Below are 20,074 nucleotides of genomic sequence, written 5' to 3' on the forward strand. Positions count from 1 at the left end.
CCAATGGTGAGCCGAACGGGCTGAAAATGTAAATAAATTGTTATTGTAAAACATTACATTGATACCGACACGCCCTTAACAGTGACACTGAGACACCACTCACTGTGACATCTATACGCACCTCAACCTGACACGTCCATCTCCGCACCGTGACAAAGACACATACGTCACTGTAACACCCCTTAACGAGACGGTATTGTCCCTCAAACTAACACCAATGCAATTACCCACACCTCACCCTGACACAGACAAATCCCTCAACACTGACGCAATTACCCACACCTCGCCCTGACACAGACAAATCCCTCAACACTGACGCAATTACCCACACCTCGCCCTGACACAGACAAATCCCTCAACACTGAGGCAATTACCCACACCACACCCTGACACAGACAGATCCCTCAACACTGACGCAATTACCCACACCTCGCCCTGACACAGACAAATCCCTCAACACTGAGGCAATTACCCACACCTCACCCTGACACAGACAAATCCCTCAACACCTATGCAATTACCCACACCTCACCCTGACACAGACAAATCCCTCAACACTGAGGTAATTATCCACACCTCACCCTGACACAGACAAATCCCTCAACACTGAGGCAATTACCCACACCTCACCCTGACACAGACAAATCCCTCAACACTGAGGCAATTACCGACACCTCACCCTGACACAGACAAATCCCTCAACACTGAGGCAATTTCCCAGACCTCACCCTGACACAGACAAATCCCTCAACACCAATGCAATTACCCACACCTCACCCTGACACAGACAAATCCCTCAACACTGAGGCAATTGCCCACACCTCACCCTGACACAGACAAATCCCTCAACACTGTGGCAATTACCCACACCTCACCCTGACACAGACAAATCCCTCAACACTGAGGCAATTACCCACACCTCACCCTGACACAGACAAATCCCTCAACACTGAGGCAATTACCCACACCTCACCCTGACACAGACAAATCCCTCAACACTGAGGCAATTACCCACACCTCACCCTGACACAGACAAATCCCTCAACACTGAGGCAATTACCCACACCTCACCCTGACACAGACAAATCCCTCAACACTGAGGCAATTACCCACACCTCACCCTGACACAGACAAATCCCTCAAAACCAATGCAATTACCCACACCTCACTCTGACACAGACAAATCCCTCAACACTGAGGCAATTACACACACCTCACCCTGACACAGACAAATCCCTCAACACTGAGGCAATTACCCACACCTCACCCTGACACAGACAAATCCCTCAACACTGAGGCAATTTCCCAGACCTCACCCTGACACAGACAAATCCCTCAACACCAATGCAATTACCCACACCTCACCCTGACACAGACAAATCCCTCAACACTGAGGCAATTGCCCACACCTCACCCTGACACAGACAAATCCCTCAACACTGTGGCAATTACCCACACCTCACCCTGACACAGACAAATCCCTCAACACTGAGGCAATTACCCACACCTCACCCTGACACAGACAAATCCCTCAACACTGAGGCAATTACCCACACCTCACCCTGACACAGACAAATCCCTCAACACTGAGGCAATTACCCACACCTCACCCTGACACAGACAAATCCCTCAACACTGAGGCAATTACCCACACCTCACCCTGACACAGACAAATCCCTCAACACTGAGGCAATTACCCACACCTCACCCTGACACAGACAAATCCCTCAAAACCAATGCAATTACCCACACCTCACTCTGACACAGACAAATCCCTCAACACTGAGGCAATTACACACACCTCACCCTGACACAGACAAATCCCTCAACACTGAGGCAATTACCCACACCTCACCCTGACACAGACAAATCCCTCAACACTGAGGCAATTACCCACACCTCACCCTGACACAGACAAATCCCTCAACACTGAGGCAATTCCCCACACCTCACCCTGACACAGACAAATCCCTCAACACTGAGGCAATTACACACACCTCACCCTGTCACAGACAAATCCCTCAACACCAATGCAATTACCCACACCTCACCCTGACACAGACAAATCCCTCAACACTGAGGCAATTACCCACACCTCACCCTGACACAGACAAATCCCTCAACACTGAGGCAATTACCCACACCTCACCCTGACACAGACAAATCCCTCAACACTGAGGCAATTACCCACACCTCACCCTGACACAGACAAATCCCTCAACACTGAGGCAATTACCCACACCTCACACTGACACAGACAAATCCCTCAACACCAATGCAATTACCCACACCTCACCCTGACACAGACAAATCCCTCAACACTGAGGCAATTACCCACACCTCACCCTGACACAGACAAATCCCTCAACACTGAGGCAATTCCCCACACCTCACCCTGACACAGACAAATCCCTCAACACTGAGGCAATTACACACACCTCACCCTGTCACAGACAAATCCCTCAACACCAATGCAATTACCCACACCTCACCCTGACACAGACAAATCCCTCAACACTGAGGCAATTACCCACACCTCACACTGACACAGGCAAATCTCTCAACACTGAGGTAATTACCCACACCTCACCCTGACACAGGCAAACCCTCACCGTGATAGCGACACTGAAATTCACAGTGAAAACTACACAGTACGCCCCGTGACGTTGACGCATACCTCTGCTTGACATTGTCACACCTACCGTAGCCCTGACATGCCTCTCACCGTGATACAGACACAACCCTCTCTGTGAGACCAGCACACCCCAAACCATGATACAGCTATTCCACTCACCGTGACGTCACCACGCCCCTCACTCTGACATTTCCCTGACCGTGACATCGAGATACACTTCATTGTGACCAGGTACACCTCTCGCCGTGGCACAGAATCTCCTATCACAATGAAAGCGACAAGTCCCTCACAGCAATTCGGACATGCCCCGCACGATACTGACGCAGACCTCACTGTAACGTCAACAAATCTTCACCGGGACATTGATGACACAGACAATTGATGACAATTGATGACACTGATGACTCAGCGTGACAGACACACCCCTCAAGGTGGAGCCGACGCCTCTCACTGTGACACCCTTCACCGTGACACTGACACCACATTCTCTCTGACCTGTTCGGTAGCGTGACGCTGACTCACGTGGCACTGTAAACGCTAAACATCATTCACAATCTCTCTCAGTTTCACAGATTCGTCAGTCTAAGGAAACCTGCAAACGAAACGATAGTGAATTAAACTCAGCCCTTCAATCCATGGTTTCTGCGCTCAACTCTAATCTGTCTGTTCTTAAACACAAACACAGCGATCTCCGTCACCAGTTCTGTGAATTGTTGACCAGCAGAAGAGGTGAGGCATCATCCCACTCTTTAACCCACTCCTCATCACAGTCCAGGCATGGAGACAGGAGGCGTCACTCTGTGCTTGATATCGGGAGTGTGTGAAGAGATGGTATGGAGGGTGATTCACTCTGTGTTTGACCCGGTGAGTGTGTGATGAGACTGCGGGGAGGAAGTTTCACTCTGTGTCTGACACCGGGTGTGTGTGATGAGACGGTGTGGAGGGAGTATCACTCTGTGTCTGACACCGGGTGTGTGTGATGAGACGGTGTGGAGGGAATAACACACAGAATCTGGAGCCGGGGGAGTGTTGACTGGACAGTGTGTAGGAAACTTCACCGCACATCTGACCGCTAGAATGTGTGATGAAGCGATTGAGAGAGAGATTCATTCTGTGTCTGACCCAGACAGTGCGTGACGAGGCTTTGCAAACGGAGCTAAACTCTGTGTGTGACTCCGTGAGTGTGTGATTGGACAGAGCGGATGGGAGTATCAATCCGCGACTGACCCCTGGAGTGTGTGATGTGTCCGTGGAGAGACAGATTCAATATGCATCTGACCACGTTAGCGAGTGATCGGATTGTGTGCAGAGAGCTTAAATCTGTGTCTCAACCCCCGTCTTTTTAATAGGACTTTATGTTTGACATAGTGTGCCTGTGATGGGAAGCTATGGTGTGAAGGGGGCGTTGGGTGAGTGCGTGGTCATGTGTGTGTCTGACACCGGGACCGGTTACACATGGCACGATGGTGTTCCGCTGTCTGTCTGATGCCAGTGGTGTGTGATAGGACGGTGCGGAGGGAGCTTCTCTCGTTTCCTGAACCCTATATTCTGTGATATCACCGGGTAGAAGCAGGATTTGTGTCTGACCACGGGAGTATGCGGTGGGATGGTGAAGAGAGTGTTTTAGTTCCTATCTGGTCACGGACGCGTGTAAGAGGGTAATGTGGGGGGAGGTTCACTCTGTATTTGTCCGCAGGACTGTGTGATGGGAGAGTGTGCAGTGAGCTTCATTTGATGTCTGACCCATGCAGTGTTTGACAGTGTGGTGAGAGAAATCTTCAGTCTGAGACTGACCCGGTCCTGTCTGATGGGACAGTGTGGAAGGAGCATCACTCTGTGTCTGACACCGGGAGAGTATGATGGGAACGTAAGACAGGAGCTTCATCCTTCGTCTGTCTCCGAGAGTGTGTGACGGGACATTGTGGATTGAAACCCAAATTGTGCCTGCCAATCAGGAAGAGTGGTTGAATGGCCTGCAGGGACGTTCACTCTATAACTGACACCGGGATCCTGTGATGGGACGGTGCCGAGGAAACTTCAATGCGAGTGTGATCCCGTGTGAAAGTGATGAGACGGTGCGGAGGGAGCTTCACACTGTTTCTGACCCTGCACCTGTGTCAAGGGACCGTGATAAAGAGCTTCACTCCCTGTATTTTTCCGGGTGTCTGTAGGAGGGTGCTGAAGGAGCAACATGTCCGATCCTGGAGTGTGCGATTGTACATTGCGACAGTAGTTTAACTCTGTGTCTGACTCCTCCATTTTGTGGTGAAACGCTGTGGAGGAAACTTAACACTGTGTCTGTCCCCGGGAGTCTGTGAATGGACGGTGTGGAAGGAGCTTCACTCTGTGCCTCTCCCAAGAGCGTGTGATTTGACAGTGCAGTCTGAACCCATGAGTGTGTGATGGGGCCGTGGAGAGAGAGAGTGCTTCACTCTGTGGCAGACCCCGGGTGCGTATGATGTAACAGTGTCAGTGATCTCCACTCTGTGTTTGCCCCTGGATTCCGTGATGGGACAGTGTTGAAAGATATTCCCTCAGTGACTTGCGTGATTACGTCCGTTGCGTGATTGGAAATTCCGGAGGGAGCTGAATCTTGTGTCTCACCCCGGGACTGTGTGACGAGACGGTGTGGATAGAAGTTCCACTAGTGTCTGTTCGTCAGGAAGTCTGTGATATGATGGCTGGAAGGAGTTTGTAACAGACTCTTGAGGATAGTGATGGGATGCAGCTGAGGGAGCTACACATTGTGACGGGTCAGGCGAGAATATAATGAGATGTCGGAGCGGGAGAATCAATTTGAGTCTGACACCAGGAGAGTGTAATGGGACGGTGCGAACGAGCATGAATTTCAATCTGATCACGGGAATGCGTGATAGGAGGGTGTGAGGGAGTTGTATCTGACCCCGGGAACGTGTAATGGGACAGATTAGAGAGAGTCGCAGACTGTGTGTCACTCGGGAGGGTGTGATGGGATGGCGTGGAGGGAGATTGATTTTTCCTTATTCCCGCTTTTCAGAGGAATATTGTTCCAAGGATTTGGTCAGATATGGAGACCGGTGCTACTTGTTCTCCACGTTTGAAACATTTTACAATGAAGCTCGGCAAAAGTGTTCAAACATTGATTCAAGGCTCCTGGAAATCAATTCACAGGATGAAGCGGTAAGGGTCACACCACGAGAAAGACTATAAGACCATAAGACAAGGAGCAGAAGTCGATAATTCGTCTCATTGAGTCTGCTCCGCCATTTTATCATGAGCTGTTTCATTTAGTCCCACTCTCCCGCCTTCTGCCCTGGCTACTCAGATACCTATCAACCTCTGCCTTAATTACACACAATGACTTGCCTCCACTGCCGTCCGTGGCAACAAATTCCACAGATTCACCACGTTCTGGCTAAAAGAATATTCTCGCTTCTCTGTTGTGAATGGGCGCCCTGCAATCCTCAAGTCATGCCCCTTCCATGGGAAACAACTTTGCCACATCCACTCTGTCCAGGCCTTTCAACATTCAAAATGGTTCTATGATGCCACCCTATTCTTCTAAACTCTAAGGAGCACCGTCCAAAAGCGGTCAAACCTTCCTCATGTGTTAACACTCTCATTCAGGGAAATATTCTTGTGAATGTTCTCTGAACCCTCTCCAACGTCATCACATCCTTTCTTAAATAAAGAGCCCAAACCTGCATACAGTGTTCCAAGTGAGGTCTTACCAGAGCCTTATAGAGCCTCAACATCACATCCCTGCTCCTATACTCTATTCCTCTCGAAATAAATGCCAACATTGCATTCACCTTCTTCACCACCGACTCAACCTGGAGGTTATCCTTAAGGGCATCCTGCACAAGGACTCCCAAGTACCGTAGGATCTCAGAACTTTGAATTTTCTCCTCATTTAAATAATTGTCTGCCGGTTTATTTCTTCTACCTTAGTGCGTGACTATACACTTTCCAACAGTGTAATTCATTTGCCACTTCTTTAACCATTCCCCCAATCTATCCAAGTCTCGCTGCAGACTCTCTGTTTCTTGAGCACTACCGGCCCCTCCACCTATCTTTGTATCATCAGTAAATTTAGCCATAAAGTCATCTATTCCATAATCCAAATCGTTGATATACAACGTAAAAAGAAGCGGCCCCATCACAGACCCCTGTGGAACAACAATGGTAACCTGCATACAATCAGAATGGGATCCCTTTATTACCACTCTCTGTTTCCTGCCAATCGGCCGTAATTCCAGGGTCTCTTATTTTTTTCAGCAGCGTCAATTGCGGCACCTTGTCAAAGGCTTTCTGACAATCCAAATTCACAAAGTCCACTGCATCTCCCTTGCCTAGCCTACTTGTAATTTCCTCAAAAAATTATCCACACGGCTCCCACGTTTACCAGAATTCATCGACCATCACATGGCCTTGAGTTAAAGAACAGATTGAAGCTTCCTTCTCGCCTTCCCATCAGACACACCCGTGGTCAGACACAGAGAGAAGGACCCAGCAGACCGTCCCATCACAAACTTCCGGGGTCAGAAACAGAAACAGAATACAACTCCCTCCACACTGTCCCATGACACATTTGCGGGGTCAGACACAGAGTGAATCTCCCTCCACACCGACCCATCACAAAGCCCCTGGTTCAGACACAGAGTGAATCTCCTTCCACTCTCCTATCACACACTCCCGGGTTCAGACACCGAGTGAATCTCCCTCCACACCGTCCCATCACACACTCCCGGCGTCAGACACAGAATGAATCTCTCTCCACACCGTCCCATCGCACATCCCCCTGATCAGACACAGAGTGAAGTTCCCTTCAGCGAGTCCCATAACACACTCCTGTGGTCAGACACAAAGAGAATCTCCCTCCACACCGTTCCATCACACACTCCCGGGGTCAGACACAGAGTGAATCTCCCTCCACACTGTCCTATCACACACTCCCGGGTTAAGACTCAGAGTGAATCTCCCTCCACACCGTCCCGTTGTACATCCCCCTGGTCAGACACAGAGTGAAGCTCACTCCACACCGTCCCATCACACACTCCCGGGATCAGACAAAGTTTGAAGCTCCCTCCACACCGTCCCATCACACAATCCCGGGGTCAGACACAGAGTGAATCTCCCTCCACACCGTCCCATCACACTCTCCCGGTGTCAGGCACAGTGTGAATCACCCTCCACACCGTTCCATCACACACTCCCGCGGTCAGACACAGAGTGAATCTCCCTCCACACTGTCCCATCACACTCTCCCGGTGTCAGGCACAGTGTGTATCACCCTTCACACCGTTCCATCACACACTCCCGCGGTCAGACACAGAGTGAATCTCCCTCCAAACTGTCCTATCACACACTCCCGGGTTCAGACTCAGAGTGAATCTCCCTCCACACCGTCCCAGCACACAATCCCGGGGTCAGACACAGAGTGAATCTCCCTCCACACCGTTCCATCACACACTCCCGGGGTCAGGCACTGTGTGAATCACACTCGACACCGTTCCATCACACACTGCTGGGGTCAGACACAGAGTGAATCTCCCTCCACACCGTCCATCACACACTCCCGGGTTCAGACTCAGAGTGAATCTCCCTCCACACCGTCCCGTTGTACATCCCCCTGGTCAGACACCGAGTGAAGCTCACTCCACACCGTCCCATCACACACTCCCGGGATCAGACAAAGTTTGAAGCTCCGTCCACACCGTCCCATCACACAATCCCGGGGTCAGACACAGAGTGAATCTCCCACCACACCGTCCCATCACACTCTCCCTGTGTCAGGCACAGTGTGAATCACCCTCCACACCGTTCCATCACACACTCCCGGGTTCAGACTCAGAGTGAATCTCCCTCCACACCGTCCCATCACACAATACCTGGGTCAGACACAGAGTGAATCTCCCTCCACACCGTCCCATCACACTCTCCCGGGGTCAGGCACAGTGTGAATCACACTCGACACCGTTCCATCACACAATCCCGGGGTCAGACACAGAGTGAATCTCCCTCCACACTGTCCCATTGCACATCCCCCTGGTCAGACACAGAGTGAGGGTATCCTGCACGACGACTCCTAAGTCCCGTTGCATCTCTGAACTTTGAATTCTCTCCCCATTTAAATAATAGTCTGCTTTTTTATTTCTTCTACCAAAATGCATGACCATACTTTTTCCAACATTGTAATTCATTTGCCACTTCCTTGCCCATTCTCGCAATTTATCCAAGTCTCTCTGCAGACTCTCTGTTTCCTCAGCAAATCAGCCAACCCTCTAATCACGTATGTAACTTTCCCATTATTCCAGGTGCTCGTAACTCGTTTAACAGCCTCATGTACGGCACCTTGTCAAAGGCCTTCTGAGAATCCAAATACACAATATCCACTGCATCTCGCTTGTCTAACCTACTTGTAATTTCCTCGAAAAATTGCAATAGGTTTGAGAAGAGATTTTCACACGGATCCCATGTTTACAAGGATGAGAAAAAATAGTGGAGGCCCATGTTTATCGATCATCACACTCCCGGGCTAAGAAACAGAATGAAGCTTTCTCCATGCCGCCCCATCACACACTCCCGGGGTCAGACACAGAGTGAATCTCCGTCCACACCGCCCAATCACACACACCCGGGGTCAGTCACAGAGTGAATCTCCCTCCACACCGTCCCATTACACACTCCCGGGGTCAGACACAGAGTGAATTTCCCTCCACACCGTCCCATCACACACTCCCGGTGTCAGACACAGAGTGAATCTCCCTCCACACCGTCCCATCACACACCCCCGGTGTCAGACACAGAGTGAATCTCCCTCCACACCGTCCCATTACACACTCCCGGGGTCAGACACAGAGGGATTCTCCGTCCACACCGCCCAATCACACACACCCGGGGTCAGTCACAGAGTGAATCTCCCTCCACACCGTCCCATTACACACTCCCTGGGTCAGACACAGAGGGAGTCTCCGTCCACACCGCCCCATCACACACTTCCGGGGTCAGTCACAGAGTCAAGCTCCTTCCACACAATCCCTTCACACACTTCCGGGGTCAGATATACAGTGACGCTCCTTAAATTTTACTCGAATTCAATCATTAATTATAGCACTTTAATTTCACAGAATTTTATTGAGAAAGCTGTCCAGGACCAAGGCGGTTCATACTGGATTGGAAAATGCGAAGATGGGTGAGATTTGGGATCCTGCAAGTTTCTGAGAAGAGAGCTGTCGTGGGATTGATACAGGCTGCGAATAGGGAGTGGGGCAGTGGGATTAGTTTGGGGACGGACACGGGTTGCTAGAGGGAGTGGCAATTGCCATTAACTTGTGGACTGACAAGAGCTGTGGGAAGAGTATTGACAATCAGGGCATTTTGGGGACAGAGAGAGTTCTGCGTGGAGAGAATGGGCAATTGGATTTGTTTGGCGACCGACACGGGAAGTTGGTAGAGACGTTATCCGTGAATTAATTTGGGCATTGACAGAGATCTGTGGGAAGAGGGTGGGAAGTGGTAGTGTTTTGGTTTCTGACACAGGTCTCGAACAAGAAGGCTGGACAGTGGGATTATTCCAGGGATTAGCACAGGGCTGTGGGGAGTGAGTGGGAAGTGCGAGTGTTTTGGGGACCGACAGAGTCCTCTGCGGAGAGATCGAGGCAGTGGGTGTACTTTGGACAGACACTGATCTGTGGGGTGAGAGTGGGAAGTCAGGGTATTTTGGGGTGTAAAGCAGACATGTGGGGAGAAAGTGAAGCAGTGGGAGTATTTTGGAGACTGACATTGGGCCTTGGGTTTATGGGTAAATTTATGGCCTGTGGGATCAGGTGGGGTACTGGGATTATGCTGGGTTCGGACACCGGTCTGTGGGGAGAGGGTGGGACATGGTATTATTTCCGGGACTGACACAGGGTGGCATGGAGCGTGTGGGTCACTGTGAGTAATTTGGAGACTGGCTCAGGGCTGTGCTGGGAAAGTGGAATAGTGGGAGATTATGAGGTCTGCCACAGGTCAATGGTGAGGGAGTGTGTCTGTGATTTAGGGGACTGACACAGGGCTGCCTGGGAAGGTGGGGTAGTGGGAGATTTCGGGGTCTTCCACAGGTCAGTGATGAGGGTGTGCGTCAGTGGTTTCGGGGACTGACACAGGGCTGTCTGGGAAGGTGGGGTAGTGGGAGATTTTGCGGTCTTCCACAGGTCAGTGATGAGTGTGCGTCAGTGGTTTCGGGGACTGACACAGGGCTGCCTGGGAAGGTGGGGTAGTGGGAGATTTTGGGGTCTTCCACAGGTCAGTGATGAGGGTGTGCGTCAGTGGTTTCGGGGACTGACACAGGGCTGTCTGCTGGAGTTGCGTTGTCCCTTTTGAACTTGTTTCCCCCTCCTTGTCAGGAAAGTGTTCTCAAATGTCGTGTACAAGAAGAACGCTGGGAAGCCTGAATGCAGTATTTGTAAATCCAGTTGCAAAGCTGAGCGGCACCGTTTCATCTGTGAGAAGTCTGCTCCTTTGTGGCCGGATATTTCAGAAAAGATCCGGGATCTCTGTCAACAGGCCGTGGAGCCGACTTGAATCAAATGACTACACCCTCTTTCTCTATCTCTCTCTCCGAATCTCACTAACCCATTCTCACTTCCCCTCGCCCCTACCCCTATTCTCCTCCCTCCTTCTATCGCTCTTTACTCGTCATCTCGCCTTCTCTTTACCCTCGTTCCAAACTCTCTCTCATCCGCCTCCCCTCTAGCTCACCCATTAGATCCTATTTTCCTTCCTCTCACTTTCTTGCCTCCCTCTCCTCCAACTCTTCTCTCTTCTCTTCACAGTCTCTCCCCTCATTCTCTACTTCCTCTCTACCACTCTCTTTCCATCCCACTCTTTCATTTATCTAAACCCACTCCATCTCCATTTTCTCTTTCCAGCTAATCTCACCTCAATCATGTCACTGATGTTCTCGATACCCCAGTCCTGGGGAAATAGAGCGCACGCATTCGCCTTATCTCTCTCCCTCGTGGTTTTATACACCTCTGTAAGTTCACCGAATCAAGCCTAAAAATTCCCGTCCTCGCTTCATAAATCCATCCCTTGTATCCCGGCAGCATCCTCGAAAGTCTCTCGCTGCAGTTTTTCCAGCTCAGCGGCATATTTCCTACAGCAGGGCGACCAGATCTGAACACCGTGCTCCAAATCTGGCCTGACCGACGTCTTGTACAACTCCACCGTGACCTGAGACTCCCGGACTCAGTGTCCTGACTGATGAAGCCCAGCGCGTCAAATGTCCTGTCCAGCTGCATTGCATGATTTCTGCCGGATTCACTGTCTGTTTTATTATCTGTGACTTATACCACCTGGGATTTGGTCTTTTAAATTATCAGCAGGGAGCAAATTTATAAAATTAATGTAAAATTCATAAAGCTAATAAATGCCGCAAAAATGTGGAGGTGTTACTGATGCGTTCAAGAATATGCTGGTGGGGGAGGGGAAGAAGGTGTTCCTGGGTCATTCAGATTGCGGGCGGCTGTGCCTCATTCCCGATGGTAGAAATGAACAGGGAGCCTGTCCCCGGGTGTGCGGTCTCAGTGATGGATGCAGCTTCTCCATCTTGAGTCCGCCCCGCTCTGCCGCCTCTGGCGACATCGTGCGTTGCAGCTTCCACACTAGGCGGCGATGCAACAAGTCAATGAAAGACCAAATCTTCTCAAACTCCTGACCTTGCAATCCCGTCACGAGAGGGTTATGGACGGTTGGGATGTTGATGAAGTCAATTGCTGAAACTTAGACTGGAAACAGACCAGACGACACTAACGAAACCAAAGGTAAAATCGCAGGCTGCAGGACGGGAAATGGATCTCCTACGGTTGAGCACAGAGTGTTCGGCACGAGGCCTTTAACGGCAGACATTTCGTGAAAGTGTATTACAGGGCAATAATTGGACGTCTGAGGCTTAAAGGGAAAGCAGCAGCTATCCAGACTCCGGCGAAGGGCCGTGCCGAAACTGGGATGCCTGTACCACTTCAGTCGGGAGCATGACACTTTAGTGTTTGCATGAATGTGTTGGACCGAGGATAGATCCACTGATATGCTGACATCCTTGTCGTGAACCTGCTTTCAAACATCTCTAATGTAAGCTCATCTGGCTGGATTATGTAAGAGTCCAAACCAGCTTACAATATCCCAAATAAGACCTCACAAGTGCCTTAAAATAAAATCCTTCCTCTGGAAATCAATGCTAGCCTTGTATTTGCCTTCCACACCACCGACTCCTCAGACAATCCAGACTGTTGCTCGACAAAGGATTTCAGTGCCCTCCCAGGTACATCATCGGAACCCGATGACTTGCGAGGGTTCACCCACCTGAAGGATCATTCCTACATCTGTCTTCGAGACAGAGGTCACAGAAGAGAAGGGGGCGAGCAGAGCCGAACAAGGGGCCCCTCTCTTATCTCTTGTTCAACTGCAACGTGACTTCCCAACTCGTGTACTTACTCAAACACCACGAGTCCACCGTGTCCTCCCTCCACTTCACCCTTATTGTTTTACGTCAACCATCCGTCCTCTAAAATCCTCCCCGTCTCCATGACTGTCTCCATCTTCTCCACAGCTCCGCGGTTCAGTTACCCAGTCCCCTCCATTCACCTCTTGCCCGTCTCCATGTTCCCCTCACTGTTCCACACTTAGCCAGTCTCTGTCAACGCCAGCAGTCCCTGCACCCTTCCTTGTCTTTTTTCCTCCCCTACGATCCACTTCGTCGTCGACCCTCCCTCCGAGACGACCATCCTCGTCACCGTCAGCCACTTCCCCTACAGCCCTCCCCGTCTCCGCCACCGCCATCTTCTTCTACACATCCTGTCTCCATCAACCCTCTCTCCGCTACACTCCGTGGAGTCTCCGTTATATCCTCCTTCCCCAACTCCACTCCCCGTCTCCCTGACCCGCTCCATCCCCTGCAGGTCCTCCATGGTTCCATTAACCCTCTCCCTCCTCCTCACGTCTCCCTCTCTCCGTTTATATGGAATACTGGGGAGGAAGGGGGAGAGGTTGCGTCGTTTGTTACACCACCCAGCTCACTTCCACCGGATATCGATGTCTCGTTTCTGAGCCTCTGCACTCTTCTGTGTGGACAGGCCGAAAGTTTGGTTCGATAACACTTCAGCCCATTGACTGATATCTCACCACCACCTCCGTTCTCCCACCAAAACCACCCTCTCTTCCAATTCTCTCCTATTCCAAACGTATCCTCTGAACACAAACACATGTACATTCTCCGAGCCGGACTCACAATTCAAGACGTCAGGAACGGCGGAGTTCTGGGGATTGGAGAGAGGGAAGGAGCTTCTGAACATGGGAGTTTCTGAAGGGACCCAGGCGGAATAGACTTCATTTTGTGTCTGAACCCGGGTGTGCGTGATAGGACGGTCTACAGAAAGCGTCAGCCAGTGTCTAAGTTCAGGGGTTTGTGACGCGTCGGTATGGAGGGAGTTTCGATCTGCGTCTGACAACAGGAGTGTGAAATGGGTCAGTGTTGAGGGAGCTCCACTCTGTGTCTGAACTCGGGAGTGTTTGATGGGAAGGTGTGTAGGGAGCTTCACACTTTGACAGACCACGGGTGTGTGTGATTAAACAGTATGGAGGGAGCTTCAGTACTTGTCTGACAACGGGAGTGTGTGATGGGACAGTGTGCAGGGAGATTCACTCTGTGTCTGACCCCGGGAGTATATGATGGGACGGTGTGCAGGGAGATTCGCTCTGTGTCTGACCCCGGAGTATATGACGGGGCGGTAGATTCATTCAGTGTCTGATCCAAGGAGTGTGCAATTGGGTTCACAGTGACTAGTGATTGGCAAAACAACAGTTCAAAAGTATGTTGTCCAAGAGGGAGAAGCGATATTTTCTGTACGAAACACTGAAGGACAGAATGGGAACACAGCAAGATTGGGGAATGTAGAATCTGTGGAGGGAGCTTTTCACTCGGTGTGTGTGTGTGTGTGTGTGTGTGTGTGTGTGTGTGTGTGTGTGTGTGTGTGTGTGTGTGTGTGTGTGTGTGTGTGTGTGTGTGTGTGTGTGTGTGTGTGTGTGTGTGTGTGTGTGTGTGTGTTTCGGCGATGAGCCGGAACTGAAGGAAAGAAAGGCGAGAAATCGGATCAGAGTGGAATTTAGAGGGTTTATCTTTTTGAATCTCCAAGGAGGAGATTATCGGGACGGAGACGGCACAGAACTGTTGGTTGATTTGTTTTAGTTGTTTTCAGTTTAATTATTGTTTCTTTATTTATAATCGCAAAATCAGAGCAGTAGCAGTGTCTGGCAGGAGAGTTGAATACTCCTTTGCGAGATGTGGGAAGGCAGGGAGAACTCAAGAGCTCCTGACAGCTTCACCCGTGAGAAGGACATCCAGCTGCACTTTCTAACACTCTGCGTTACAGAGTTGGAACTGGAACGGGATGAACTCGGGATCATTCGGGAAGCTGCGGGGGTGCTAGGAAGGATATACAGAGAGGTATTTACAGATGTAAGATACAGGAATCTGGGTGACAGACAGGAGGTTGAAAGTGGTTAAGCAGCCAAAACCAGTGCAGAGACCCCCTGTGGCCAACCCGCTCAATAACAGGTAGACCACTTTGGATACTTCTGGATGGGAGGAGACAGGTACAAATGACCAAGCAGGGGAAAGTCTCACCGGTCAGGTCTTTGGCACTGACAATGATTCTGTGGCTCAGCAGGGAAGAGAGTGAGTTGTGACGAGCTGTATCGATAGAGTTGTCCTTGTTACGTGAAATGGGAAATATGTTCTGTGGACGAGATCGAGATTCCTCGAAGGTTTGCGGTCTTTATAGTCGCCTGTATATAGTTAGTAAAAGGGAGCCGGTTCTCCAAACTTATGTAGGTGCAGGTGTGGCCAAAACTAGAAAGAACATTCAGTTTAAAATGTGTCTGAAGAGTTAGGTTTGGAACGAAGTATTTAGATATGTTTATGACTGGGCTCTCTTCCTCGGAAAGTGCGACCCCTACAGATGAGACGGTTTTATTTCATTTCAATTGAATTCAATTTAAGTTTAATTGCAATTCCATCAAACATGAATGCCCATTAATACAGCCAGGACTACGCTGCTAAACACAACAGCAACAGTCCCAAAGCGGCACACAGCACACATAATATGTATACAGTAGAAACATAGAACATGGAGTAGTACAGCACATTACAGTTCCTTCAGCCCACAATGTTGTGCTGACCCTCAAACCCTGCCTCCCATATAACCGCCCACCTTAAATTCCTCCGTATACCTGTCTAGCAGTCTCTTAAACTTGACTAGTGTGTCTGCCTCCACCACTGACTCAGGCAGTACATTCCACGCACCAACCACTCTCTGAGTGAAAAACCTTTCTCTAATATCCCCTTTGAACTTCCCTCCTCTTAAATTCAAGCTACGTCCTCTTGTACTGAGCAGTGGTGCCCTGGGGAAGAGGCGCAGGCTGCCCACTCTGTCTATTCCTCTTAATATCTTGTACACCTCTACCATGTTTCCTGTCATCCTCCTTCTCTCCAAAGAGTAAACCCCAAGCTTCCTTAATCTCTGATCATAATCCATACTCCCTAAATCAGGCAGCATCCTGGTAAATATCCTCTATACCCTTTCCAATGCTTCCACATCCTTCACATAGTGAGGTGACCAGAACTGGACACAATACTCCAAGTGTGGCCTAACCAGAGTTTTATAGAGCTGCATCATTACATCGCGTCTCTTAAACTCTGTCCCTCGACTTATGAAAGCTGACCTGTGAGGCAACTTTCAGGGATCTGTGGACATGTACCCCAAGATTCCTCTGCACCTCCACACTACCAAGTATCCTGCCATTTACTTTGTACTCTGCATTGGAGTTTGTCCTTCCAAAGTGTACCACCTCACACTTCTCCGGGTTGAACTCCATCTGCCACTGCTCAGCCCACTTCTGCATCCTATCAATGTCTCTTTGCAATCGTCGGCAATCCTCTATACTATCTACAACACCACCAACCTTTGTGTCGTCTGCAAACTTGCCAAACCACCCTTCTACCGCCACAACCAGGTCGTTAATAAAAATCACGAAAAGTAGAAGTCCCAGAACTGATCCTTGTGGGACACTTCTAGTCACAACCCTCCAATCCGAATGTACTCCCTGCACCAAAACCCTCTGCCTTCTGCATGCAAGACAATTCTAAATCTACCTGGCCAAACTTCCCTGGATCCCATGCCTTCTGGCTTTCTGAAAAAGCCTACCGTGTGGAACCTTGACAAATGCCTTACTAAAATCCGTGTAGATCACATCCACTGCACAACCCTCATCTATATGCCTGGTCACCTCCTCAAAGACCTCTATCAGGCTTGTTAGGCACGATCTGCACTTCACAAGGCCATGCTGACTGTCCCTGATCAGACAATGATTCTCTAAATGTCCATAGATCCTATCTCTAAGAATCTTTTCCAACAGCTTTCCCATCACAGACGTAAGGATCACTGGTATATAATTACCCGGACAATCCCTACTATATTTTTTGAACTAGGGAACAACATTCGCCTCCCTCCAGTCCTCCGGTACCATTCTTGTGGACAACGAGGACATAAATATCCTAGCCAGAGGATCAGCAATCTCTTCCCTCACCTGGTGGAGCAGCCAGGGGATTATTCCGTCAGGCCCCGGGGACTTATTCGTCCTAATGTATTTTAACAACTCCAACACCTCCGCTCCGTTAATATCAACATACTGCAGAACATCGACCTCACTCATATTGACCTTACCGCCATCAAGTTCCCTCTCATTGATTAATACCGACGAGAAGTATTCATTGTGGACCTCGCTCACCTCCACAGCCTCCAGGCACATGTTCCCACTTTTATCTCTAATCGGTCCTACCATTACTCTTGTCATCCTTTTGTTCTTCACATAATTGAAGAATGCATTGGGGTTTTCCTTTACCCTACTCGCCAAGGCTTTCTCATGACCTTGCGCTTCTCAGCCCCTTCTTAAGCTTCTTTCTTGCTACCCTGTATTCCTCAATAAACCTATCTGATCCTTGCTTCCTAAACCTCATGTATGCTGCCTTCTTCCACCTGACTAGATTTTCCACTTCACTTGTCACCCATGGTTCCTTCACCCTACCATTCTTTACCGTCTTCACCGGGACCAATTTATCCCTAACATCCTGCAAGATATGCATCGTACATTTACCTGCAAAAAACATCATCCTTATTCACACACGCAAGTTCTAGCATTATAGCCTCATAATTTGCCCTTCCCCATATAAATTTTCCTGTCCTCTCTGATTCTATCCTTTTTCCATGATAAAGTTCAGGAAGCGGTGATCACTCTCCCCCAGATTATCACCCACTGACATATCTGTGACCTGACCCGGTTCGTTACCTAATACAAGATCTATTATGGCATTCCCCTTAGTCGGCCTGTCAACATACTGTGACAGGAATCCATCCTGGACACACTTAACAAATTCTGCCCCATCTAAACCCTTGGAACTAATCAAGTGCCAATCAATATTAGGGAAGTTAAAGTCACCCATGATAACAACCTTGTTATTGTCGTACCTTTCCAAAATCTGCCTCCCAATCTGCTCCTCAGTATCTCTGTTGCTACCTGGGGGCCGATAGAATACCCCCAGTAGAGTAACTGCTCCTTTCCTGTTCCTGACTTCCACCCATACTGACTCAATAGAGGATCCTGCTACATTACCCACCCTCTCTGTAGCTGTTATAGTATCCCTGACCAGTAATGCCATCCCTCCTCCCCTTTCCCCCCACCCCACTCTATCTCTTTTAAAGCACTGAAATCCAGGAAATCCAGGAATATTGAGAAAGATAGCAAGAATATGTAGGTTATCAGGAAAATACATTCACACATTATGTCCAAGTGTACACATGCTTAGGCGCGCGCACACACAGACAAACACGCACACACACACACACACACACACACACACACACATTTATATATTGTATATTGTTTTAGTTTATATATATGCAGCTTGAAGTTTATATATATGCAGCTTGAAGTCCTGGGCGGTTTACAGAGAAGCAAAAATCTACAAACTACAATTTGTTCCAGTCTGTCCGGAGAAATTGATAGTCGACAAACGTGAAGGCTTTCTGGAACAGCATGTTGTTTTACCTACAATGGAACATGATGCTACTTCGGCAATCCCATTCCCCGGAGTATGGAGAGCTGTAACTTTTTCATTTGAGAGTCAGACTGACAATTATTGCCTGCCATATTCCTTCGTGGAATGCCTGTAGTTAAGACTCTCGTGTTGTGCACTCAGTGTCCAACCGTAAGAGTTTCATGTCCTCTTTGAATGTATTTACCTTAGTCTTGGTTATTTCTAGTCTGAGTCTGAATGTATTCTGGACCTGACTCTGCACGTACCTTCACCACCGTCCATATCTCTCTCTTTACAGAAGAGATTACAACGTCAGGAGTTTGAGGAGATGTGGTCTGTCATTGAAAACCCGCGCATTGGATCAGCAAATTTCCTGATAATACAAAGATTGGAGGTGCAGTGGACAGTGAGGAAGGATTTTAAAACTTGCAAATGGATCTGGATCAGCTAGAAAAAAATGGCTGATGGAATTTCATACAGACAAGTGTGAGGTATTGCACTTTGGAAGGAAAAACCAAGGTAGAACATAAAAGTTAAATGGTGGGGCACTGGGGAGCGCAGTAAAACTGAGGGATCTGGGAATATAGATGCAAATTTGCTTAAAATTGGTGTCACAGGTAGATAGGGTAGTAAAAAGAGCTTTTGGTACATTGGCATCTATAAATCAAAGTACTGATTATAAGAGTTGGAATGTTATGGTGAGGTTGTATAAGGCATTAGTGAGGCCGAATTTGGAGTATTGAGTGCCGTTTTGGTCACCGAATTACAGGAAGGATATTAATAAGGTTGAAAAGCAGATGATGTTGCAAGGATTTTGCCGGGACTTGTGAAACTGAGTTACAGAGAAAGGTTGAATAGGTTAAGACATTATTCCCTGGAGCGTAGAAGAATCAGGGGAGATTTGATTGAGGTGTATAAAATTATAATGGGTATAGACAGTGTGAATGCAAGCAGGCTTTTACCACTGAGGCTACGGGAGAAAACAAAACAGAGGGCAAAGGTTAAGGGTGGAGGGGGAATAGTTTAACGGGAACATTGGGGGTGGCATCTTCACGCAGAGAGTGATGGGAATGTGAAATGAGCTGCCGGATGAATTCGGGCTCACTTCTAACATTTAAGATAAACATGGGCAGGTACATGGATGAGAGGTGTATGGAGGGATGTGGGCCAGGTGCAGGTCAGTGGGACTAGGCAGAAAAATGGTTCGGCACAGCCAAGAAGGGCCAAAAGGCCTATTTCTGTGCTGTAATGTTCTATGGTTCAATGGCTCTATATCAGGTAATACAGAAAGACAAGCAGAAGGTCGAAGTGGTCGGGTAGCAATC

General features: G+C 49.1%; 1 long non-coding RNA gene across 1 annotated transcript; it reads left to right on the plus strand.

Moving 5' to 3' along the window:
* The first annotated feature begins 3,204 nt into the window (after positions 1 to 3,204).
* Positions 3,205 to 9,810, plus strand: LOC140720716 (uncharacterized). The gene is made up of 3 exons (XR_012097245.1): positions 3,205 to 3,364; positions 5,652 to 5,794; positions 9,745 to 9,810. It is a non-coding gene; the product is annotated as an uncharacterized lncRNA (long non-coding RNA).
* The last annotated feature ends 10,264 nt before the right edge of the window (positions 9,811 to 20,074 follow it).

This window comes from Hemitrygon akajei, unplaced genomic scaffold, assembly GCF_048418815.1.
Source record: "Hemitrygon akajei unplaced genomic scaffold, sHemAka1.3 Scf000046, whole genome shotgun sequence".
Lineage (NCBI taxonomy): Eukaryota > Metazoa > Chordata > Chondrichthyes > Myliobatiformes > Dasyatidae > Hemitrygon > Hemitrygon akajei.